The 26,421-nt window shown below is 38.2% G+C and overlaps 1 protein-coding gene across 1 annotated transcript in view; it reads left to right on the top strand.

Annotated features, from left to right (window-relative positions):
* CNTNAP2 (contactin associated protein 2) overlaps nt 1-26,421 on the top strand; it is a 1,129,462-nt gene that overhangs the window by 848,683 nt on the left and 254,358 nt on the right. The window lies entirely within an intron of this gene.

Below are 26,421 nucleotides of genomic sequence, written 5' to 3' on the forward strand. Positions count from 1 at the left end.
AAAAGAAATCAAATACACTTCAGATGAAACTAATGGCTGGATGCTTTCAGAGTTACGCTTTAAGCTGTTTCCCCTGATGAATTTATTTTGCTGTATTTTCTTATGGTGCTATAGATAAGCATTCATTTGAAATGCATGTGCATCTTACCCTTATTTCCATAAGCATTCTGTTAGTTAATAGACACTGTAATGCTTGTTACTCCTCCCCCTCCTCCCTGCTGTTTTTGAACTATTCCTAATGCATGGTTTGTCTCTGTTGCTATTATTTTGCTTAATTTAGCGTAGCACAGAGACTCAGCAAAGTGGAAAATTATGTCTTCTTTCTTGGGCCTTAATGTATAGATAGGATCCTGAATCATGTTCATAACTAGAAGCGTTGTGATTAGATTCTGCTGATGGAAACAGCTCCCTGCTTGTGTTATCTTTCGGAAAAGTAGTCTATGGGTGCATCTTTGGCAGGTATTCAGGGGCAAATTTTCTTGGGGATGGAGGTGGAGATAATGTGCATAGAAAGCTCATCGGTTAGATGCGGTGTTAGATTCTCCTTCTTTAAATGTGTCAGACTGTCATCAGAAGGCCAAAATCAGTTAGGATGGGTTGGTGGGAAGAAAGCAAGCAAGCACAAAACCACATATCTCTACTGGAGTCTCACAAAACCCAGTAAAACTAGAGATACACTGGAAATTCTTGGGGAAGCCATTTTCAAGAGGGGAGCCTGCAGTTGTCTCCCAGTCTTTATGTCAATTAACTACATACTGAGGAGATCTCTGTTCAGTTCCTGACTGGTACAATTTCCTCTATGACTTTATTTAGTTTGTATTTTTTATGTTTCCTTCCAGTTCACTCAACATGAGTCTGATGATTTTTATTGGCTGTATTGTCTAATTAGATGGGTTTTTTAGAACAGGAATTCCTGTGCAACTATGCAGTTATTAGCATGATAGAGGCTTCATCTTGGCAATCCAAGTAACTATTACTGTTAATAAATGAAGGAAATTCTAAGTCCATGAATTATAGTTGCAACTTAATAATAGTATACATGTAAATGGAAAGGGGGGGGGGGATAAACAAACAAAACCCAACACTGGACTTTTTACCTTTACATTTCTCATATCCTCTTCTTGTTTCACTGGCATCATTAATTTTTGAGAAGCTAATGATATGTTTAGTACTGAGGGTATATAGAAAGCTAGCTGTTTTCTGAGTTCTTGATGCCCATACATTTTCCATTTGGTATGGGAAGTGACAGGACATTTCCACATTTGCAGAGAGGAACTTGAGGTTAAAGAAAGTTATTTTGTGTCCACTGGTTAATAAGAGGGAAATAGGCAATGAAGGATATAGAACCACTTTGCTTTTATGGGAAGAATCTTACCTTCTTTGCTGTAAAAAACAAAGTGATACAGAGGACAGTAATACAGTATACTCCTAGAATGCAGGATGTTAGTGAATAAAATTATGTATCTTCATCCAGGGTTGTCATTAGACTGCCTAATAACACTTGCTTGTGACTTCCTCAGTATGAAATTCTCCATGGGCCACTGATCTCAGCCTCTGCAATGAGGAGGGAACAGCATGCTGGTTCTGCCATTCTTCCCTTCACCCTGGGAATTGAGACCCTGAAGGGAGGTAGGCTGCTGTGTTCACAATTTCTGTGAGTCTGTCATTTCCCAGAGCTGTAGGAGCTGTAGCAAATAATCAGAATGTGGGAGCTAAAAGCATAGATATAGAGAGCAGAATAAGATCTCTTGGTGTTGTGTTCCAATTTTTATTCCTATTCTCTGTGCCTGCAGGCAGCATATGAAAAGCATAAAGCAGAGTTACTTCAGTTCATGAGGTAGTGTTTCATACCTGTTTGTCTTTGGAGGAAATGAGACAGCAGCATCATGAATTCAGGAGTTTAACAGGTGAAACAGAAAATTTCATTTGCTGTTTGGTTGTTTTAGTAACAGTAAAGCAATTGTAATACTGGTAGTAAATAAGATATATGGGTAGATGGAGATAAAAACAAAAATAGCAATATGGTATTTTTCCTAAGGATCCATCCAAATCAGAACTCACCGTATTAATTTTCACATCACTAGGCATTAACTGATCTAGAGTGCCAGTTTCAGGGATAATTCCTGCTTAAGAAGAGTTTTCTAGAAGAGCCTGAGCGAGGTATGGAATTTTTGCAGTCCTACAGTGATAAATGGAAGCTGCTCCAAAAGTTGCTCAGTCTTCAGCATTCCATTTTCAATATTCTTTCAGAAAATGTGCCTTAAGCTTTCATGTATCTTGTTCAACCTGATTGATCCCTTCTTCTTGTCTGTGTTCTAGAAAAACTGATTTCAACTTCTAGTGATTTTTTGCAAGCAGAAGGGTAGCAGGAACTTGGTCCGCTCTGACGTACATGTTTATGTCTTGGAAGTGAAAAACAACAGATTTCGGAGATTCCTTTTTTCCTTAGTCATTGTCATGTTGCCATAGAAGTGAAGCAGACATAAATTCATAGGTTTAAATGTTTCTCATGAAATATATAGAAACCCTCCTAGCTAATTGTTAGGCAGGTAAATGGTTAGTTAAGAGGTCTTTTTTTTCCACTTGATGATTAATACACGCTTCTCTCATGTCTTAGTTTCACACTGCACCGTTGCACTTCTCTCCAAACTATTCCTTTGAGATTTTTTGATTCTGTGGTCACTGAACCTCTTAGTTTCACTTCATCGTTCTTTTAGGTGGTGAACTTGTTTCTCTGACTTTCCAAGTCATCTTTGCTGTTGTGTAGGAATTAAGACTTAATCTAGCAGTACTAAATGTAAAAGGCTATGTATTGCTTTGTTACCAATAACAGCTGATAAGAGCTTTGTGAACATTAAGAATCCTCTAAGGAGAGTGCAACTGCAGTGTGGTGAGTCCTGGTTTCCATGCTATGACTTTTTAAGTAAAAGTGATGCATTTGAGTTTTAAGTTTGCAGTTATAGCAGAATGTTCCAAACCGGTTGTTTCTCATACCCCCTCAGTGACTGTGCTCTGCTTATTATGGGAAAAGATTCACTGTCTTTATTTCTTAAAAAGAAACCAGAGGAAGGCAATAATTGCCTCTTTTGTTTGTACTGAACCCTATTTTATAGAACTGTTTAAAACCATTCATGGTTATTGTTTTCACAGAAACACTCAGAGACATTGTTTCTCCATAAACTGAGGTTGTTCTGGGGAAAAGTTATCTTTCTTGATGAATGATCAAAACAGATTAGTTTGCTAATTTCTCAGACAGAATGGATCTAGATTGATATATCATTGCATGTCTTGACAAGAATTTCACTTTCACCTGCATCCTAATTGCATTTACATTACCCTGAGTATTTTTTCTTCTTCAGATATGCAGTAAAAATACCCAGTGTTTCTTGTTTTATTCCCACTCCTGAGATGAATACATGTCATCAACCACAGTACAAAGAATCAAACTAAACACACAGTTGAGAGGAAATGGCACTTTCTGGTGCATAAACCAAAAGGATTGGGAGGCAGAACTCCATTCCCTCATGTGCTTCGACTTTTCTTGGCCTTTTCTTCATTGCTCTGCATCACCTTATAAGAAGACAAGTGTTCAGCTTTTACTGAAACATTCCTTACCATGTTTTTGTTGATAAGATGGTACCATTTCAGTTCTTGATGCTGTGACATTTACTAGTTATCTAAAGGTTTTAATTAGGCTTTCCTAAATTCTAAGCTGAGCTTTCCCAGCTGACAGTCTGGTGCATTGAGCTCTATCTTCTGTATTAGGTTTTGCATTTGGAAAGCCTTTCTGCTTCTCATGAGACACTTTAAACAGCCCTTAGCTAATGTTTGGAGTTGGGAAGTGCTGTAACTGCCTTGTAAGCACCGTTTTTTGTTGCTAGTAATGCTATCAGATCCCACCCCCTATATCACATTTTTTTCATAGTGAGTTTATCAAATAAACCTCTGGAACACAGCAGAATGCATATGAACTTGAGAATGGATATGGTGTGATCACTAACGTGTCTATGTGAGGTATGAACATCCCAAAATGCATATTATTCCAGGAGTATGTTTGCTTATGGTTTATTGCACTTTCTTATGCATGATGTTATTTATCAAATCAATGTATTAAAATGTTTTTTCTGAGTTTTCTCTGAAACCAGGTACCTGAAATAGTTTCCCTTTTTCATCTGGTGAATAATTCTGCATTAATTTTCCCTACTTTTCCCCATTTTCATTATAGCATACCCCATTTTTTCCATGAGTCACCTTCAGTGATCTCATGCTTTGCCCAGATGCATTTGTGGATGTTGCTCAAACCAGCTAACATAACCTGAGTGTGTTTAAGGACAGAGCTTTTCTAAAGGTTAAAGTGATTAAGCAGGAAGAGCCAAATCTTTTAAAATCATGTTCACGTAATATCATTGCCATTATAATCTGGGGGAGGAGATTGTGTTATCCCCTTGAGTTTTTATGCCTTTATGTGCTTGTGGCATAAGTGACATGTACCTACAGATTTCTTTGTGGAACTCTTTTATATATGTAAGTATTTATGTGGAAGGAGTTGGCCTCCAGATAATGATCACTTCTTCTTTAGAAGAAATTGCCCAACAAGATCCTGTTTAATGTATCTTTTGAAATAATTGGTATGATTTGCTCAATGTGAGAAGATGAAAAAACTAACAAATGTCTGGTTTTCTGTAAGATAGGCTTATTGTAATGAAAAACGGCATAGAGACAGCTTCTATTTCAGGGAGTTTGTGTTGCCAGCAAAAATGATTCATGATCACTTCATTAGATTCTTGGAATAGGGAGTAGGAAAGAGATTTCTCTTGATTCATAGGAATAGGAATAAAATACCAACTATCAAATTTTCTGGAAAATGGTGTTACTGCCCATGTAAGAGGGGGTTAGAACTAGATGATCTTAAAGTCCTTTCCAACCCTAACTATTCTTTCTGTGATTCTATGAAAAATGGATCTGCAGATTGGAAAAATAAAAATGAAAGTATACTTGCCATATGTAACGGTGGAAATTAAAACTTCAAATCTGGGTGTTCATTGGCCAGTGATGCGGACAGAGCTGCCAAAAAGTGCAGAGGTTGAAATGCAGTCCAGCATTTCAAAAGCAGCAGCTAAGGATTTGGCAACAGTTACCTACTTAGCTGCTGAACTCTGAGTTTCAGAAAGTGGCAGCTGGTTAGTACATGCTGCAGTCTCAGTTACCTGCGAAAAGAGCCATTATTTTGCTTTCTACTGGAAGCCTACCCCGATACAGCTTTGCAAAAATAGCTGTACTGTTTTGGTAGTCAGCAAACATATGCTCCACAGCTAATACTGAGGTTTAACCCAGCTTTATTAAGGTCATGGGGATAAGTTCAAGACATATTTAATATCTGTCAAGCTACTTCTAAAATGACATGCCTAGCAAAGCACTTGTCTAGATGAATAATACATAATGAATCTGTTGTACCAAGCTAAAACTGTATCCACAAAAATATTTGTATCTTGGAACATATTTGTCTCCAATCACATACAGAACTAGTAATCTGCCTCCTGCTGACATTAGTCCACCTCGGAAGTTCTTTTTACCTGTTCTCTCTTTCCCCTTTACTCATTCTTCTTTGATGTTTTATTGTGTCTCTACCTGTGATATTTGTAACATATTCTGAATTCATACACACTTTCAAAAAACCTGAATAGTATTTACAGTGGTGTTAATCCTGAATGACACAGGAATAACAGATCAAAGCTACTTTTATTTCTAATCATCTGTCCCCAGTGGCATGGACTGCATTTTCATCATACTTTTGCAAAACTGTGTGTCAAGCAGCAGGAATGTTTGGAAGAGATACTGAACCAATTTCGTTTTCAGAAAATCTGAAGTCACAAGGAGACTAGAAAAAATGTTAGACGTATGAGAGAATTTGTCTGTGATGCTGCTTTGAACCAGTATGCCAATTCTTCACCCACAGACCTAGAAGTGTCCTAACAAAATCTCCACATGTTGGGTAGTTGGAAGTAATGAGAATTTTTGTTCTGGTTGGATTGAGGGTTTGGTTTTGTTTGCTTAAAGATTTCTGTGCAAAGTTTGTTTGAATGTAGCGGTCCTGAGGAGCTGAGAGGATTGCTGGCCACAACTTCATGATCAATGCAGATCATTTACTGTGCTAAGCAGAGAGCAAGCTTCATTTCACTGAAGCAAAATTAACCTGACTCTTGCTATAATTGGTACTGCACCTTGATTTGTGGCCTGATGGCCAAGTCTGTTCAAGGACAAGAATCTGTAACACCGGCAAACATGAACATAGCAAACTTCATGAGCACAGCAAAACCAAAGAAAGATAATGAGTGGTAACTGAAAGTCTGTTTAAGGCTAAATTAGGTCTTTCCTCTGATAAGGTTTTACCCACAGAACTTCTAAGATGGATCTTAGTTGGATCTTGGTTCATTACTAAAGTGGAGCAAGTGAATATATGCATATACATCAATGAGAAGTGCATAGGTAATGAATCCGTGTTTGCATGCAGCATCCTAGTATCAGTGTCTACTTTGGACTTACAGGCAGGTTTTGTGTTGTACAGAAACACATGGACAAAAGAAAGATAATTCAGTTACCTTTTATGTCAAATCACTCAGCATCCTCTGGGGCCTGTTGGTGATTTAGATTGTATATGGATTCCAGTGAACACAAGAAAAATAATAAGCGATTCCAACGTTTATAGCATTACTGTTGTCAAGATTCTTTTTTATTCAAAGTAATGCAACTAATGCTTAGAGAAAAAGTTTGTTTTTTGAATGTCATGCTAACTTCAGCAGTCCCTTTTATTATATACCTGTTAATCAGAAACTCACTATCTGTATTTTAAGAACAGCACCCCCTCATCCTCCCCCCCCCCCCCCCCCCCCCCCAGTAAAATTCCATTCAATTCAGTCTATTACAGCTTTCTTTTTCCCTGTCTCCTAAACCCTGTAGTCTTTGCTTGGAGCTATGGCTGAGGAATGATAATAGAATAGCTTCTCTTCTTTGCCAAAGACTGAAAAATAGCAATGCTTTCCTGCTGACAAACTCATGAATAAATAAGCTGAGCATATTCAAACCAGTGTAAAATAATTTCTCCCCTACTTGAGGATATTCTTTGAGATGTCTCTCAGATTATTTGCAGTGCAACAATGATAGCAGCAACATGAACCTCACTGAAGTCCTGTTTCCCATATTGAGACTGCTTATTAATGATATTTCACCAGAGTACAGTGGTGAGCATCTCTTTAGCTTGTCTTTTATTCCTATTGCCTCTGTATCTCATCAGTAAAAACAGTGGCATTTGCAAGTTGTCATTTTTTTATGTGCAGAAGTCTCCCCACTCTCTTAGACATTTTAAGGTGTGTTTTGATTCATCAAGTATTTTGTTTTCAGTTGAGAATGAATACTTTTCAAACTCCAGATGCATGGCGCTAGGTTTGATCAATTAGGAAACTAAGGAAGAGTAACACTGAGTTATCCAGTTCAGGGTAGGAATGTCTGCACTGCTCTTCAGAGGCTTGATCTCCTTCATCAAGTATTTTGGTTTCAATGAGAATGAATACTTTTCAAACTCCAGACATGTGGCGCTAGGTTTGATTGGTTTGGGAACTAAGGGAGAGTAACACTGAGTATCCAGCTGAGGGCAGGAATATCTGCACTGCTCCTCAGAGCTCTGATCTCCAAATACAGCCTGGGTATGCCCTGAGTAACCTGACCACCCTCTTTTGCTGCATGTCTGAGTACCCTTCCATGTTAAGTGGATGGACATGGGTAGACAGGGAGTTATATGATAGATTCTCCAATGGGAAATAGACAAAGGCCAGAGTGGCAAAGCACTCCAGAAAGTACCCTTTCTTTGCAGTGAGGACTCCGGGGACTTGTTTGCCCTAGGATCAGGACTGTGGGGAACACTGGGAGCCCTTACCTCTGTTCAGCACTGCTGGATGGTGATACAAACCCTCTGTAAAGGCATAGAAGACATCCTTGTGTTGTGTAACAGAAGTAACTGAAAGTAAATGGCATACATGGTTGAGCACATCCTATCTTTCCTGTGCAGATGGCTTAGAATGGAAACAAAGGCATAATCCTTGTAGGAAGAATGTATTTCACGTTGCAGAAGCTTTTAGTAAATCACTCACGATCCTACAGACTAATGGAGTAGCATGTTTGCAAGTCACAGAACATCTTGCATGTGTATTCCTAGTGTAATAATTCATCCAAGACAGTAAGCAATAGCTTGCCTAGGTCTGTATCAAAGGGTAAAATCTGTAATTAATAAGAAATAAGTTTCTTTGAAGTTGAAGGGAAGTTGCAGCATGGTACCTTTTCTGTTTTCTCTCTGGCTCTTAAATAATCCACTTAGAGGGATTATTTATTATTTAAAGAGGAATTTAAGGAATGCTAATGATTGGGATTCCTGTCAGCCTGGAAAAAGCAGGGCTCTGTTCTGCTGTGTATTATCTAATATAAAAATAATGTGACAGGAGTATGTCAAAACTGGTGTCACCACTGGTTGCCAGAGGGGTATGTGAGCCTGCACATATGCATGGCTGCAGTAACAGCCCACATTTGACCAGAATCTGTGATGAAGAGGTTTACAATAAATGCTGCACAAGAACTTTACCATGTTCTTCCTATATTACTGACTAAACTTGTCATTGTTATGGTTCTACTATATTTTAATGAAAATGCAATATTATTGCTCTCTAATAAAAAGCCTAACCTACAAAAGACTGGTATCAAATTTAAATACAAATTGCAGTCCCTGGATTTTCAGCAGCACAAATTCTTGTTTATTTCTGGTGATTGAGTTTTACTGGGATATAGATTTTTACACAAATAGGCCATTTTAACATTTAGGGGAAATGCTCTGTTGTTGTGTGATGTTCTTTCTGTGCGTTAAAACCTTAATTTCATGTTTTTCCCCTTATACATTGCTACTGTGGTTTATTCATGTATTTTACTATCGATAAGATTTTCAAACCAATCAAAATACTACTTTTTTATATACATAATTTGTTAGTAATGCTTGTTCAGATATTTCTAAGAGTTACTTATTCCCCAAAATAGGTAATAAATGTGATCAGGAGAATTCACAATAGACACTGGATATTTTCAGCTCTACTTGAGCTTTTAAATAGTAACTTTATAAAGAAAAAATGCAAATAAAAATACACTTTTTAATATATAGTGTCAATACTAAAGAAAGTGATTAGTTTTAATTAATTTTTAGCTTTTCAATTTTTTGTCCTATTTTCCCTTCATTCCCATTTTAAGTCCATCCTTTTGTGTGTTTTGATTATCTCTTTACTGTGAGGGTGCTGAGGCACTTGAACAGTGCCCAGAGAAATGGTAATGCTCCATCCCTGGCGGCTTTCAAGGGCAGGCTGGACGGAGCCTTGGATAACATGGTCTAGTGTGAGGCATCCCTGCCCATGGCAGGGGGTTGGAACTGAATGATCTTAAGGTCCTTTCCGGCCCACACCATTCTGTGATTCTATGATTCTTTCTTCCTCTCTTTTTTGCTTTCTAACTGACTAATCCTTATGAACACTTGTGGAAGACTTACTGCTTTCGCTGGTCATTTTTTCAAGCTATGAAATTTTGTTTTGAGATGCTGCTTCTCTCTGTTTACATCATTCTTCATACTGTTTTCAGAGTTATCAGAAGAAGGTGGGCAAGGGTTTGAAGAGCAGTAAGAGAAGATCAGAGCTTAGCAGGTGGAGATAAAGAAATGATAGATCAGCAGTGCTATGTAGAGGTGGTGGAATTCAAGAGCTGCTTGGGAAGAGGGTAATCTAGTGCATTTTTAGGAGTTGAATCCAAATCACTCTGTATATGGTAGCCAAAAGGGTTATGGTAGCCAACTAAAATATATTAAAGAGATCATTGTTGAGCTTAATTACTTGGCTTTCAGATTGGAGTTGCTTTAATTGAAACTGATGTGCTAATATTAGCTAGGGTTTGGGAAATTAAGGTGCTATGGAAGGATTCCAGAGAGCGTGGAGGTGGTGCAGGATGCTAAAAATGTGAAATACTAGAAACTGTTGAGTAGCTTCATGCTACTGGAAAAATTGGAAAGTACTTCAGAGTTCGAAGTTGCATAAAGTCACATCTAGTGTAACTTCTTTGAAATAAGAATAATGAAAAGTTTATTTGCAACATAAGTTGCTCTCAGGTTTTGATTAATTTTGATGGGATTTGCTAGTTTTTAAAAATGAAGCCTTTTGAAAATGCATAGCAAGCTGTAGGTCAGAAAGGGAACAAAATGGCTTTGAGTGTCTGGAGATGTCTTGGGCTGTGAGGGGAAAAGAAGATGTGCTGTTGCTTTCATTGGGTGGAAGTTTAGAACTAAGTGCTTTACAGTTTCCTAGAAAACACCATAGGAATTTTACAGTACAGTCAACTCACATTTGCTCTGGTCAGCATCAGACTTCACACTGGCACATGCCACTTGTAGGTATATATCCTAATCAAAAGTAGTTTTGAAATTGGATTAGCCTCTTAAACAGTTACTGAACTCCTGGATTCTGCATTGGGATGCACTAAAAAATCTCTTTGTATACTCGTGAAGGTTGGTACTTTTTTCACTCTCAGATGTGAAATTGTCCAAATAAAACAGAGCAAGGGAATTCCAAGAGCTGACTTTGCTAGAGGATTCAACCAAGGGCAGCTGTTCGCTTTAAGTATTAACTCTAATTTAAATGCACGTGCCAATTTAATTCAAAATCTTTGAAGAAGATAAGGTGTGAAGGTTTGTAATAGAATTGGTTTTACTAAAGGAAGTCTTGAAAGCATTGGAATGCTGAGATTGTCATCCCGGTCTGACCATTTCAGTTTCCACCCAAAACAGTAGTGCCACAAAATGATTTTTTTTACTGTGCGGCTGTTCAGCTATCAAAATAAAATGGATTGATGGTCTCAGCCTGCTTCCTACTGGACATATGCTGCATTTAATGCAGTCATCATCATCATCACCTTTCATGGCTGTTTAGCTAAAGCTATCAATGAGCCAGCCCACTCGTCTCCTACAATGACAGATGATACAGGAGTGTGTGAGCTATTTATTTTTGTTTGCATGAATGTTGGGAGTAAGGATGAAGAGAACAAATGTTTGAAAAAATTTGGTTTTATGAAGTCAGCTTTTGCAGGTCAGATTATTTTATATTCCGTATTTTACAGAGAATTACTATTAATGAACAACTGAATTATCAAATTGCAAAACATAATACAATACATTTCAGGTTTTATGCCACATTTCAGAAGAAAACAGTTCCCTGTAGTGAACACAGCCACCCTCATCCTGTGGTCACCCAAATGTGGTGCTGTCAGTTGATAACAGTATGCTTTTGACATGAAGTAACAAAGTACAGTCTTGCTCATTTTCCAATTAATTGTCTTTTCATCATCTCTAATGGGAGTTTGGCTTTCAAGGATCAGGGACTAAATTTTGCTCTTGGCTTGTTATTAAACTTTGGGGATGGAAGTGGTTTCGTATCTGTATGTAATGACAAGGATGAGAGGAAACCTGTTATTTTACTTGCTCTTATATTTGGTGATGTTATAAAAATATTTCTATAAACAGGAGATAACATTTTCTAATCTGGTCCACACGTTAAGTGCATGATAGTCCAAATTATTCTTTCCCATGTACTGGCACTTCAGTATTTGTGTTAGAGTCTGTTCTTCCAATTTATTTCATGGCAATGTTGTAGTTTGGTGTTTGAATTTGATGCTGGAACAGAGCCACAGGTCGGTATATTTTGGCTGGAAAATGTGTTTTGAATAGCATTAAGTATGGTGATTTACATCAGGAATGACTCTACACATGGCTAATTCCTCGATGCTGTCAGCTGTAAATAAGAACTGATATTAGGAAGGTTGCAATTTACGTTAATGATAGTGCCAGAAGCACTGGTACAATGTTCTTTGTATGAGTTCATGCAAATGCTTGATTTCTACTGATGTGTGCATTAGCATAGAGCCCATCCTCAGGTAATTTATGGGAAAATGCCAAGATAGGAAATACTGAGTGAAGCAGTGATCAGTGACAATATCATAGCTTCACATCAGTGCACGTTTCCAGAATGTCTTCATCATTGCTTTGCTGTACAAAAAAATCATAATGCACAGGCTAGTGCTTGGAGAGATGCAGTATAAAATCATGTGTTCTGATACGTTTCCATAAGCACTGTGAATTTGGGGATTTCTTTTTTTTAACATGCATTCGTACAAAGATCAATTAAGGAATTGATCAAATTATTTAAGATGTGCTGGGAAATAGCAAATGTTCATAGAATTATAGATTCACAGAAGGATTGAAAGGGATCTCTGGAGGTCATCTGGTCCAGCCCCCCTGCTCAAGTCAGGCCACCTAGAGCTGGTTCCCCAGGACCATTTCCATATAGTCTTTTGGGAAGTCTTCAAAGTGGGAGACTCCACAGCCCCTCTGGACAACCTGTGCCAGTGCTCAGTCACCCTCCCAGTAGAGGAAGAAAGAATAAGGTCTGACTTCCAAGTTAGCAGTTGCTTGGAGAATAATCGCCCTGCTTGAGGGAATAATGATTCTTTGGGGTTTTTTTTTCCTTCATTTACTAAGCTGAGCTTTATTCTGACCCATGTGATTTTTCACTCTTGCTTTTCCTATTCTCTCCCCTGGTCCATCACAGAGGAGTGAGTTAGCAGATGTGTGAGTGCTTAGGGGCTTGCAAAGTCAACCCCCCCAGGCTTTGACGCAGAATATGAAATCAGCACACTGTGAAGAGATGCAAAATCATTTCATGTTTCAGTGCAATTAAAGTGCTGAGGTTTTGTTAAACAGCAGCTAATTGAGATGGGGAAATACAGAGTTTTTACTTGCCAAGAAAGTGTTTGCCCACAGAAGACTGATTTGTTGATTATTGTATTCAGGCAGACACTGAATAATTGGAGATAGCACTTGGTCAAAACCAAATCCGTAGTTGAAGAATATATATGGCACAACAGCCACAATTGCAGCAGATTAGTCAGGAAAATATTAGCAATGATTATTGAACCCTATAACCCTACCAAAAACAATATTCTCAATTAATTTTCATATTCAATAGCTTCTAATGCTTTCATTATAAATTCTGAAAGAAAAATCTCTTCAGATGTACCACCCACTTCAATTAAATCCATGTAGTAAAATTTCAGTTCTTCTCTGGTCATAATTGGAGGTTGCATTTCCTTTTTCTATATGGGTAATTTGATCAGGAGAACTATGTTATACCAGTTACAAATCAAATTTTCCAAAGAATTTACATTTTGGTTATTATACTATGGGCCCATTTTAGCTGTGCAGTTTTTCAGCATTCTTGTTTTTAGCAATGAGCTTTGGTATTGCAAAGACTAAGCCAGGAGGAGGTGATAGTTGCAGTCTGTGGCATGATTTCAGCATGTGGAGCTCAGGCAGATGAGTAGCTGGTGCCCTGGGGTAGTAGTGGAAGGGAGCAGACCTTCCCTCTCAGCTTGGCTCATCCCTTGACCACCACTGGGATAACTGCAGAACAGGCCACATGGAGGAGATGAGACGTATGGTGGAGACTTGGCCAGGCTTCAGGCAATAAGCAAAAGATGCTTGATCACCTCCTACCTGTTTGGCTTCTACAGCATAGGTATGCATTCAGCTGAAGCAATGTGCCACTGTGATGGCAAAAATTTGATATGTATGTGAATAAATAATACTTCATATGTAGGCATCAGATACTCAAAGAGGAGTTAGATGAGGGCTCTGGGGAGTTTGTTGCTAATCTTGAGGCAGGTATTTTTCTCTTTTTTTCATGAATTCAGGAATTCGCTGACTATTACGTTGGTTCTCAGATCAATGTTTTTGTAGCTTTTCCAGTTAGATGAGTTTTGATAATGCTGTACTACTTTTTATTATTTTCTTCCTAAGTAAGTTATATTGCAAAACAGTGTTTCTTATTGCTGTGTTCAATGGGTCATGAGAATAGAAAACCTAAGTGCAAAATTCTGTGAAAATACCTGAATTTCAGTTTTTGAATTACTTTATTCCTTGCTTTCTTTGAAAAGACTGAAGGTCTCTACGTACTGATTGCAAAACCAGTATCACTATCTTTATGTAGTATCTGCAGTTGATTTCACTCAGAAGACTCTTTAAGTTTATGGCAGTACAGTATGCTAGTATGGGGGGGAGGGGGAATATAAAGCATCAGAGTTACTCAGTGTAGCCTTGACTTACTTTTTTGTGCAGAGATGTTCTTACAATATAATCTGCCGTTGTCCTAGAAATAATTAAATCTAAGAAGTGTACAGATCTTCTAGTAAATGAATTAGAACTGTTTAATGCATGAGCTAATAACTTGCATAGTTTTTAGTTATTTTTTTGGGATGCTCTCAAGGATAAATCAAAAAAAAAAAAACCCAACCCAAACCCCAAATGCCCTTTCTAATTTGCACAGTGGTAGAACTGGGATTTAAGCTGAGAGGAAGATTGGTAATGTCATGAAAGAGCATTCTTCAAATAAAACAGTAAATACAATAAAATAATTGGAAATATGGAGAGAGAAAAAATCTGGTGATGTTATCAGTTTTATTCTCGGAGCACAGCCTGACAAGGAAAAGAGATGCCCCAACAGTACAGTCTTTCATTGTTGTGTTTTGTTCATATTTAAATGATCCATTCCTACTGGGTAACTCTTCTAATTAGTATTGTAATTGCATTCTGCCTTAATTTTTGTTGACTTAATTTGTCCTTTTTGTTTTCCTTGCTTTTCGCACCCCACCAATTAATTTTTCTCATCTCCAAAGTATGTATCCCTTAAATAGCCAGGGACGGTTATACACTCATGTATTTGTCCTGAGAAGAGGCAAGAAACACTCACAACTGTCTTAGCCTAGGAGAAGGCAGAGGTGTGGACAGAGTTCAGTGAAACATCAGATTTAAACTAGGGGGCACTGAAGCATTATGCATATGTTAGAGAAATACGAAAACCCAGTGAATTAATATGTGGAACTCCCATGGAACAGCCTCTCCAATGTATGTTCAGCTCAGTATCTTGAGTTATTTAACTTTGCAATTGTATTTTCAGTGTAGTGCAAGGAATACTTGAACACATCATACATAAAACATACTGATTGTCTTTTTGATTCATAGCCCAAGCTTAACTCATCCATGGTACTGACATTGAAGTGAGAAGCTATATTAAAATAAGGCAGAAGGAAAACTAGAGATGATTGGTGAAGATGAGTAGAACAACTCCTAACTAGGGGAATCTACTACGAACAAATTACTTGAGGTTTGCGTAATTCCGTCTGTGCGTAGACTGCTTCTGCTGAGTAATACCAATGAATGTTTACTAATGGGAGATTTTGGTTCAAATGTTTGGAGGTTAAATGATTGCTTCATGAACATCTGTTGAATGAGAACAGAAGAAACTTGTAAGGTGATTGTTATTTTTAATTCTTTCCTTAGTGCTGCTCTTGTTGACTGACTTCTCCTGACTTCTATTACTGATGCAGTGCCATTATTACTTTGATTCTTTTGCTTCTACCACAATTTGCAACATCTGCCATTGCCTCTACTGTAATTGCATAAGTTTGCCTTCAGGTTGCTCTCTTCTACTTAGAAGTTGTAACAATCAAAACCTGAAGGGACTGTATTAACATAAGAACATTCATAACAAGGAGAGATTTTGCTACCAGAATTATGATGTTTGGGTTCTTCCAACACTAGTGCTCATCCACTTATCTTCCTTTCATCACATGAATATTAGCATTGTAGTACCTACTTACTTGTCTGTTCAAAATTCTGTAGCAAAGCTAAAACCAAGATGATCTGGGAAAAACATGCCATAGTAAGATTTTATGCTTTCTGATGGACACTCAGGGCTGACCACCACTACTGCACTTAGACAGAAAGACTGAACAGGCAAACAGGATGCTCCCTGCAGATGCTGACTGTAACCAGTATGATCCAGGAAATTCCCTTCTACTGGGCAGAATCTGACTAACCTTCCAGCTGATGAGAACAAGTTGATGGTAGTAGAGAGCATGTGTATTTCAGTAGGGAAGTTTTTCAAGGATCTCAGGAAGTGGGTGAAACAGAAAACATACTGTGCTTTGTAAGAAGCAATTTCATCATTTTCTTACAGTGTAAATGATTGGAACTTTGTCATTTTCACTGGGGTTTCTGTATAGTTTTGTCATGTATGTGTGAGATTAGTGTAGTTTATGCACATTATATAAATTGTCAGACAATATACTAGTTAGGATAACAAATTTCTCTCTACAAGATAAATAATCCTTGTGCTGCCTTTCTAGTCCCATGTACAATTATGCTGATTTTTAAATACTTCTTTTTAGCTTGACAGCTGAAGCTAAATATCAAGAAAAAAAGTAGTTTAGACCATCAGAAATATTTCCTTGTTGATGTTTTTCTTTACAATGTATCAGTCACACTTAGAATGGTATACTTCAGGTTTGGATTGCTGGAATAAGAAAGCCCATAACATGAAAGAAAAGGAAGAGAATGACAAAAGGAAGTGAATAGTTCTAGTGTGGTTGGAACTAGATTATCTGTAAAGTCCCTTTCAACCCAGACCATTCTGTTATTCTTTCATTTAATAGTAATTGGAGCATCCACCAAAGTTACAGGGTCCATCATGTCCCTCAGGGAGTCCAAGATTCATACATTGCTGAAAGGTGCTTTAAAGAGGTATTGTAATGAATTTTTCTTAGTGTTTCCTGTTCCATTTAACATTAAATATGTAAGTATCCACTGGGACAGAGTTTTGTCTCCCACGTGGGTCCTCACTAAGCTCTGTGAGGTATTGTGGAAAAGCTAGTTCCAAAATGACAATAAAAAAGCCTCAGTAAAGGAAGGCTTCTGGAAAGAGAAATACAACTTAAGAATTGTCATTTCAAGTCAAGGGTGAGTGTGAACTCATCAAAGTCTCCTCTTAAAGATTCTCCAGTTTGTATAACATTTTGCATGAAATCATTGCAAAGGTGGAAAAGACTTCTATGGCAACTAATATGGACATCTGTAGATGGGAGAGATAGGATCCATACCCCTCTTTAATGAGCAGCATCAGGAACAGACATCCTTAGCCCGATACAATTCCAAATGGGCTGTGTCTTTCCTCATTCCATTTCTGCATACTCTAGCTATATCCTTATATTCATCTCAAGTGGCCTCTCCCTGTATCTCTCCTGCTTGTGTATGAATTCCAGACAAGTGCCTTAAAGAACAAACCCTTCTGTGACTTCCTGAAACGTGACATAGTTCTCACCACCTATGATTATTCACTGGAATTACGGAGTAGTTTCAGGTAGCCATGTTATGTTTTTCAGTGTTCCTGGAAAACAGCCCGCATAGGTCAAATTAGGTATCTACTGTGGGGCCTTGAGTAGTACCAAATTCTTTTGAGATAATAGGAGACATTGCACAGTGGAATAACTTTCCAGGGAGGGACTTCATCTTGCGTATACCTTAGCTGTAGAATAAAATGCTCCATCTAAATGGGATGTTGATGCTATACAAATGACTATTCTTTCTCTGACTTCTGTTTATAATTTTTGAATTGGTTATCTTGTGGTAATGCTTTGTGTTAATACCTCGCCATACATGAGCAAATGTATTAGTAGTTCATTTACCTGTTTTTGTCAGACATACATTTCTGAAATACTATCTCCAAGTTACACTTTGGAGTTAATGAGTGGGATGGCAACTTCTGGTTGAATGATACACAGTGCTATTGAGTTGCTTTGGACTTAATTGTCAAAAGCTGATTGAGAGCTGTAGCTTGTTTGCACAAAATGGGCACATGAAACTGTACATCACTGAAGAAATGGCCTTAACCTTGTAGATCTCAGTTGCACATGTACAAAATGTACTGGTATTTATCTGCAAATAGAGCAGAGACGTTTTTTATTGGGATATTTGCAGCAAAATGAAAAAAAATATTAGCAGTGTTATTTTATCTGGACTTAGCACTCTCAATGAAATGTCGAAGGTGATTTTCTTCATCTAGCATCCTTTGTTACTTTGGCATTGATGTATGAGTAGTGGGTTATGATGGTGCTACATTCCTACTCTGCTGTGTGCTTTCTTTAACCAATGGAAAACAGATTTAATAAGTGTACTTTTTACAAAAGGTGCTTCAAAATCGATTATATCTTCATGGGTAGTTCAATCCCCATCACTCTACCTTCCAGCTGGCTAATATTTAAAACAAATACTTATCACTCTATGAATGGGATACAGCGGGGCTGTGTGATAGCATAGTGTTTGCATGTCAAAACACAAGCAAACTGTCAGGAGCATAGCATATATAATTATGGATTTGATATTTATGAAGAATATGTGGGACTTTGGCATTTAGCATGAAAGCCTATAATAATGATAGATAGCAATATAAAGGTGGTGCAGCTGAACCTGTTCAGAAACATGAAAAGTGTTGGGTTTTTTTTTAATTCCTGTATTTTTCATGAATTTAAAAACCTGTTTGGGGTCTGCATGTGGTTCAAATCCCTTTGATAAATGCACTGTCACTTTGCTTTAGGCACTTTAAAAACATTTACTCGAGCAAATTGATTAGTCATTAGGGCTATACATCACCAAGGATGTGGAAACATTATTCAATTCCTAATAAAATTAAAAGTGTGTCTCAGCTGTGTGAAGCAATACACATAGCTACAAAGTATTTGGGATTTAGATGGGTATTGCTAGCAGTATTAACTCCTTAAAGGACTAGGCTATGCATTGGTAGAAGAGAGTGGCTCTGTGTGAGGTGGGTGATTATGCTGCATGTCGTGTGATGTAGGAGCCAGTGGTGGGTGTGTTGCCCAAAGAGATTAGGTTTAACCTGTTACCATATGCAGCTGAATTTGTTCAGCTGAGCCACCTAGAATATTGAAACCAAAGTAGTGCTCAGGGTTTGCTCTGTTGTTTAGGCAGTGAAGACAGTGCTTCATCAATTTTCGTTCATCTCCTTCAAAACAAAGATGTAAATTTGTGCCAAGGGTAGTTTCACCCTTTTAGGCTCATCACAAACAGATATTTAATAATCTTTATGAAAGTAAAGGTTGACATAGTGTCCTGTTTCCAGTATAAGCCAAGTAAATCAGTATTTCTATTTTCTTCAGAAGTTTTTCTTGCTTTTATGTACCCAAAGCTACATAATTCTCTACATCTAGAAGCACCTGGTTTCGGTGAAGGGAGACCAAAGAAAAGCCTTATCTAAGTAGAACATCTGAATATATTATTAACATGAGTAGATGAAGTTCATAATAGTTAAAACATGACAGAAGTAGCCCACCCCCTCCCCATCTTAATCTTACATAAATCAAGGAATAAAATTAGATATCAAATCCAGAGGAGGAACCAAAGTGTGGAACTGAGATTTGATTACTTATGCTTGTTGATGAGCGGAAACACCTCTTTAAAGTAGTTATATATTAGTAGCTGAAGCCAACAACATTTGCATACCAATCAGGAATCCTTACACTGTTTAGTTTCTCCGTTGAGAGTGTATTTTGTTTGGTGGTTTAAATGCAATTACAGTTTAAATAAGGATCATGATTTCATTTGCAATCTGTTATCGTAATTTGTCTGTGAAATTGTTAAAATCTTTCATGTAAGAAAAGATTGGTTTCTCTTGTATCTTCCTTTTTCTGTTTAAAGGATGGCTTATATCCTGTCTAAGGAGTTTGAATGTATAATGATTATAGAATAAATGCAGGAATTGTATGATGGGGATTTCCACTTTCAACCCTGCCATTGATTCATGGTATGTTATCAGGTACCCACCATGTTTCTTTTTCTCCGTTGGCAAGACTGGGGATGCTGAGACTGGACCCCTTAGAAATATATTTGGTATCTGTTACAAAAGAAAGCCATGAAAGTGCTGGGTTTTAATTTAAAGAATGTAATTCCAGTGTGCTTTTTATTTATTGCATTTATACTTCTGTTACTGTGTTTGCTTTCATTATGGATCAAGCAGGAAATTTCTAGCTGACTGAGGCTGGATTCTCCGTCTGTTGTTGCTTTCTCAAGGGAATCTCTCTTTTTCCTTGTACGTTAGCAGATATACAGCATTTAAGGTTCTTTTCCAGCCTAGTTGATTCTATGATTCTATGATTTCTGTCCAGCAGCCAGCTTACAGGAAAGTGCCCTGCAGTACCTGAGGCCATCCTACCTCACACCCCTTCTCATTCCTAGCCTATGATACTGTCAAGGTGTAGGGCAGTACTTTCTTTCAGACACTTCCGTCCCTTCTTATCAGGGAAGTATCATGTGAAGTGCATCTGAACAGCATGAACAAAAACCATCAGCAGTTGTACTACCTGGAGTAAAAATTACATTTTGCTACGTTATTTTATAACATAGTGCAGGCATCATCTGCAGTTATGCATAAATATCCCACTGTGGCATAGAAATACGTGGTAACTTTTTACCACTTTACCATTTACTCTGGTGCTAGCCATCACTGTAAACCACAGGAGACCACTGTGTTGTTTGATGTAGCAGCTTCCATGCTGTAGTGTTCCATGCAGATAGCCAGACATATGTAAGGGATTTGAATGCTGCTAACCTTACTTTTATAAATGTGCAGGAAAAGCGTTTCTTGTGTCTTTTCAGACCTGAGCAGCTGAACTGCTGGGTGGTACATCCTGGAGTTTTAGGGTTTTTCCACCCTCATCCATTGTTACAGATGTCAGAGGTAGCTCATGTGTTGATGATGAAGTATGTACACAAGGCTGGGGAAGCAAACAAGGGGGTAGTTGGACAGAAGTGTCATCTTTATTCAATATACTTTCCAGCTAGGCCAAAGGGGAGAGTGAAAAATAGTCATGAGGAGGATTTGGCTGACTTCGGGCAGTTAAATAGAAATGGTTTCTCCTTAATTCTTGCATGTATGTTATAGTTTGCATTTCAGTCTTAATATTTTGAAGTGTAAAAGTATATTCAGGAAAATGGGCTAATAAGATCTCTGTAAACAGCCATATGTTGCCATTTTAATTGAATTTAAAAGGTGATTGGAATGACAAAGATGTTATTAGTTGCGAGAAAAAAAGAATAAATGCCCACCTGTAAAATTTATACATTCTTTTCCTTCTTTTAAAATGCCTTTAGTTGCAGTTGTTCCATCATTAGTTCTGAAAAGATAGAAAAGAGAAATTGCCCATAAGGTAATCCAGTATTTTGTCTTACAAAGTGATGAATCCTGCATAAATGCCTACCTAGAGCCAGGTTTTATTAATTCTTACCTATATCTGAAAGTGCAAATGATTCTTGGCAGTAATACTCAAGGGCCATTGCAAGCAGTGTCTGCTCACTTCTGTGAGTGCTAGAGCTTGCATACAGTGAGCAGTCCCTGGGACAGCGGTTTTGTACCAACGTGCTGTCAGTTTGCACTTCAACCTGTGTCAACAGAGCCTTATGTACTGGTGTGTACTTAGGGTAGGGATATAGCAATTCCTCTGGAAGGGAAACTTGCATTCAGTGAGGTTGAAAGGCAGAAGAAATGGTGCCTGATCTGAAACCTGAGTTCTCACACATTGAACATGACCTTTTCATCCCTCTACCAGAATACATTTGCATGTATTTGGCTGTGTTGCATGTCTAGAAGGGATCACCTGAACTATTACTAAGTGTACACATGCCCAGAGGGAACAACTAGCAGTATGAAATGATGTGCCCCATGCCAGTTTTTACAGCATGGGAAAGCATTGAAGGTTCACATTTTAAATCTGAAGACTGTATGCAAGAGAGTAGCTGAATTTCTGGAGCTGCAGGCCATGTGCTCTTTGTTTGAAAATTAAAATGAGGTTTAGCATCAGGAGACTAGTACAGGTGAGCCTGCAGAGATGATTCCACCAGCTGGCTCAATGCATTTCATCCAGATCACAGAATGGTGCTGTATCTCTGTAGTAACCTTGAACTTTACTATTGTCTTTAAAGTTCATAGAATATTATTTCAAAATCCAACTACCAGTAGCTATAACTACTCCATAAAATACAAAGAGAGGCATAAAAGTGACACATTTGCCTTGTCATTCATTATTTTATGGGATAGCCATTTTGAGTGAGCACACCATAAAGATTTACTTACAAGACTGTTGTGATCTGATACGTCGAAATATTTTCTATTATAAAGGAAATGAAAAAGGGTTGTTAAAAAAATGGCTTTTACCATTTTGACCTAGAAGAAAGTTGCAGGGAGGGCTTCTAAGTTTTAGGGACACCAATTTACAGTGCTTTTAAGTCAAAGGAGAGTTAGAACAGTGAGTAACCCACACATGAATCCATACAAACCCCAGAATTCTTCCTCTCTTCCTTGGTGTCTGCAATGATCTACCTGTCAGTTTGGTATTATCTATATGATACCATCCTGTAGGTGTCTGTAAAGCCTGTTGATTATGCTATTTGGTCCCTTAATGAATAGGAGAATTTTGCAAGCACAAGATAAACGGAATCAGTTAGAAATAGATACTAATCTTTGAGTATGGCTGTGGAGGAACAGATCTCCTTAAAGTGTATGAGCTCTGAAAAGGATAACATGCCTCAGTGTTTAGCATATGGACTCACCCACCAGATGTGTGATGGAAATTTCCAGGTAATTAAATGGGTGTTCATTCTTTGCTTTCACTTAATAGTCTAAAGCCTATGAAATGTATTTTTAGATGAGGTGAACACTGAGTATTGCTGGTTTAATCATTGGAAAGTATTTTTTAAGATGAAATCTGTGCATGTGTATATACATCTCGTAAGTGCGTATCTACAGAGATATATCCACTATGACAAAGGCTTGTTCTTCTGCACATTGTTTTTGGCATAATTTCAGAAACAAGGACTGCAAACCTGCAGTAGGTATGCATTTGCCTGTTCAGTCTCTCACTGTTCCTCTGAGTTTGCTGTGGGATACTTTCTGTGACTGGCCAGGACCAGTGAGGCTTTGGAGCATACAGAAGAGGGGAAGGGGCTTGACTTAACTGATTGTCCATTTGTTCTGTCCATATGGATGCTTCTGATGTTCAGTTACCATACTAGCCTAAGTTGGAAATTGTTCAGTACCCTTGTAGTTCCATAGCTTAATGTGCTACCCCCTCTCACTTGTCCTGAATCATTCCTGTTCTTGAGACTGGAATAACTAAGTATTTCCTTCTCACAGATAAAGCAATTTTTCTGTCATTCTTTCCTCCCCATCTACCTGTTTGACTTTTCATCAGCTTTTGGAAGACAGATCAGGCATAAATGTGTGGCTGCACATACTGGCTTTCTTGTTCAGCATTATCATGCATTCATTTGTGTAGTCATAGAATCGTAGAATCATAGAATAGTTAGGATTGGAAAGGACCTGATCAGTTACTGTATATGAATCAAGGGATTTCACAGATTAACACCTTTCGTAAAATATTCAGTGTTCTGTGTAAAGGAAATTACATTGAAGAGGGAGGCATTCCACATGCATTCCAGCATTTCTGGCTTAGGTGCAGAACCTGAAAATCCAGGGATGTTCACTTTATGTTCTTTCCTTTCTAAAGCTAAGTGCTTGGAGTTCTTTTAGTCCATTATAGTTTGTGTTGAGATAAGAGCATTATTTTTTTTCTATTTTTTCTTTTAATCTTTTAATTAGATACTATCTAATTAATACTAACATTTTCTCATCTTTAATAACCGTTCTGTGCCAGCACATAATTTTGAAACCTTTAATCCACTGTGGGGGAGACGGGCTTGGGCTATTAGTATAGGTTTTATTACCAAGTTGCAGCAATTAATCAAGTCTAAAGTGCATGTTGCTACTACAGAATTTGTAATTAGAATCATATAGTAATTTATTTGTAAGGGACTCCTGGAGGCCATCTAGTCAAGCCCACAACCAGGAGATGTCTGCTTACAGCTGGCTTGCTAATATGGGCTATGTCCTTTTCACTATTTCATGGGATGCGATGGACAGCAAAGCAACAGCAGACCTACATTTGCTGCTGCTAAAATGCTTCTCTGATCACAGAATCCCAGACTGGTTTGAGTTGGAAAGGACCTTAAAGCTCATCCAGTTCCAATCCCCTGCCATGGGCAGGGACACCTTCCACTAGAGCAGGTTGCTCCAAGCCCTGTCCAACCCTTTGTTGGACACTGCCAGGGATGGGGTAGCCACAGTTTCTCTGGGCACCTTCTGCCAGCACCTCAGCACCCTTCCTGAGCCTTAAGGTAGTAGGCCATACTGGTGATGAGATGCTAAATATATTTGCATTTTGCATTTATCCTGTAGCAAAAACTGTATCTTGGCCTCTGTCGTCCAGATAAGTGCTATGTAGGACTCCAGTTTGGGCTGGGCTTGTTTGTGGGTTTGAGCCAGGGAGAAAGGTTTGTTTAATCATGCTTTGAGAATAAGTCTGCAGTAAGTGTTTTGCATTTGCTACAGCTTGAAATACCCAGATGAATCGTAAGAGGAATTGAGATTTCATTAACCTTTTTTTTTGGGGGGTCTGAAGTTTTCAAGCAAACAAATTAAGGGTATAAGGTAGTGTATATGCCCATCAGCACAACTTGCAATTCAAAGTGAAAATATCTATATTTTATTTGTAGGTATTCATAATCAACACAATCTTTTTCTTTCTATCTCTTGGTTTTGTTGTGTTTTCAAGAGTAATGAATGAGCTTTGGGGAACGACTTTGGCTTATGGTGAATGATGTAGGAAATGAAAAATACCTGATTCAAACAACAAATACACTCAGGTCATCCCATCTGTACTCAGCTCTTTGCTTTTTGCCAGCCCAATAGATAGGCACATAATGTTTAACTCAGACATTACCAGCAAATCTTACAAAGCCTAATGGATTCCAAGTGATGATCCACAAACCCCCAAGATATCCTCATCATTTCTCCTCACCTTGCAAAAATTGTCACTCCATTGAAAGGAAAATCTCCTTCAAAAATCCACTGGATCTTATGAAAATTGATTATATTTATTAACTAAAAATCTATGTTTCCCCTTCTATCTTTTTAGGTTTAATGATAAATCCAAATTAGGAATGTTTAATGTAGTTTTTTGGTTTTTAAACTATTCTGCTATAGCCAAAGGGTGAATTTCAGCTTTGGTTGGTGAATACCAGTGGTTTCCATTATAAATTTTGAACTATGTTGAATTTATTTTCATTTTCTGCCCTTTCAAAAGTGAAAAGCTCTGAGTTCCTGAAATGTTTATGAAATGGAATGATGAAATGAAAAATGATCAATATAACATTGAGTGAAGTCTGAGTTTGTATTCAGGTCAAACTTTCTCTAAGATTCTGTGTTCTTCAAGGAAAACTGAAAGAATGAGAACTGATGCAGATCAAAAAGTTAAGAAAAAGATAACAGGTATATTCTGAAATCAAGCTAGACATTCTTTTTGTGGCTCCAGTTAATAGAAGATCAACATCTTTAGAGATCAAGCTAAGCACTTTTTATAACAGATGTAATTGTCTGAAGAAGCTGGGTAGCACAGGCTTTGCCTTCTTTTCATTTGTCTGTCTGACGTTCAATTTAATGAGCACAGCATCCCTGTGCAGTTAAGATATTACATCAAATTAGATATGATTGCTCTTTAACTGCTTAGACAATGTTATATTGCCTTTTTGTCACTGATGGATAGCTGTCACAGGATTTAGTTAGGGATTACCTGCTGTGCTGGGGGCTGATGGGGTCCACCTGTCAGAGAAAGGGAAGAGCATCTGTGGTCCCAGGCTTGCCAGGCTGATAAAGTGGACTTCAAACTGAGCTCCAAGGGAAAGGGAACCTCAGTCCATCCCATTCCTATCAGTCTTGATATCAGTGCTGGTGAGAGATGCCCAGAGCCTAGAGAGGGGCTGCAGGTCAGCAAGGGAGCACCTGAAGAGCAACACAAAGGACTTCCAGCCACTCTAGCCATTAAGTTGGCTTCATTGGCGGCCCAACTTAAATGTCTGTAAAAATGCATGTAGCATGGGAAATAAGTAAGAGGAGTTAATACATCTTACTGGCATCATACAGACTTTGTGGGACATCTCCAATGAGTGTTGAAAAGGAAAGTCACAGGAAGGACAGGCAAGGGATGTGAGGAGGAGGTGTCATCCTCTATGTCAGCAACCAGCTGGAGTGCACAGAGCTCTGCCTGGGCATGGATGAGGAGCTGACTTAGAGCTTATGGTCAAGAAGAAAGGGAGGGTCAGGGGCAGGTGGCATTATAATGGGCTGTTACCAGCCCAACCAGGAAAGATCAAGCAGATGAGGCCCTCTATAGACGAAGAGGAGCAGCCTCATGCTCACAAGCCCTGATCCTCATGTGGACTTCAGCCACCCTGATATGTGTTGGAGGGACAACACAGCAAGGTATAAGCATTCCAGAAGGGTCCCGGAATGCATTGATGATAACTTTATTCCTCATTGGTAGGGGAGCCAATGAAAA

The sequence above is a fragment of the Melopsittacus undulatus genome, chromosome 1 (assembly GCF_012275295.1).
Source record: "Melopsittacus undulatus isolate bMelUnd1 chromosome 1, bMelUnd1.mat.Z, whole genome shotgun sequence".
In the NCBI taxonomy this organism is placed as follows: Eukaryota; Metazoa; Chordata; class Aves; order Psittaciformes; family Psittaculidae; genus Melopsittacus; species Melopsittacus undulatus.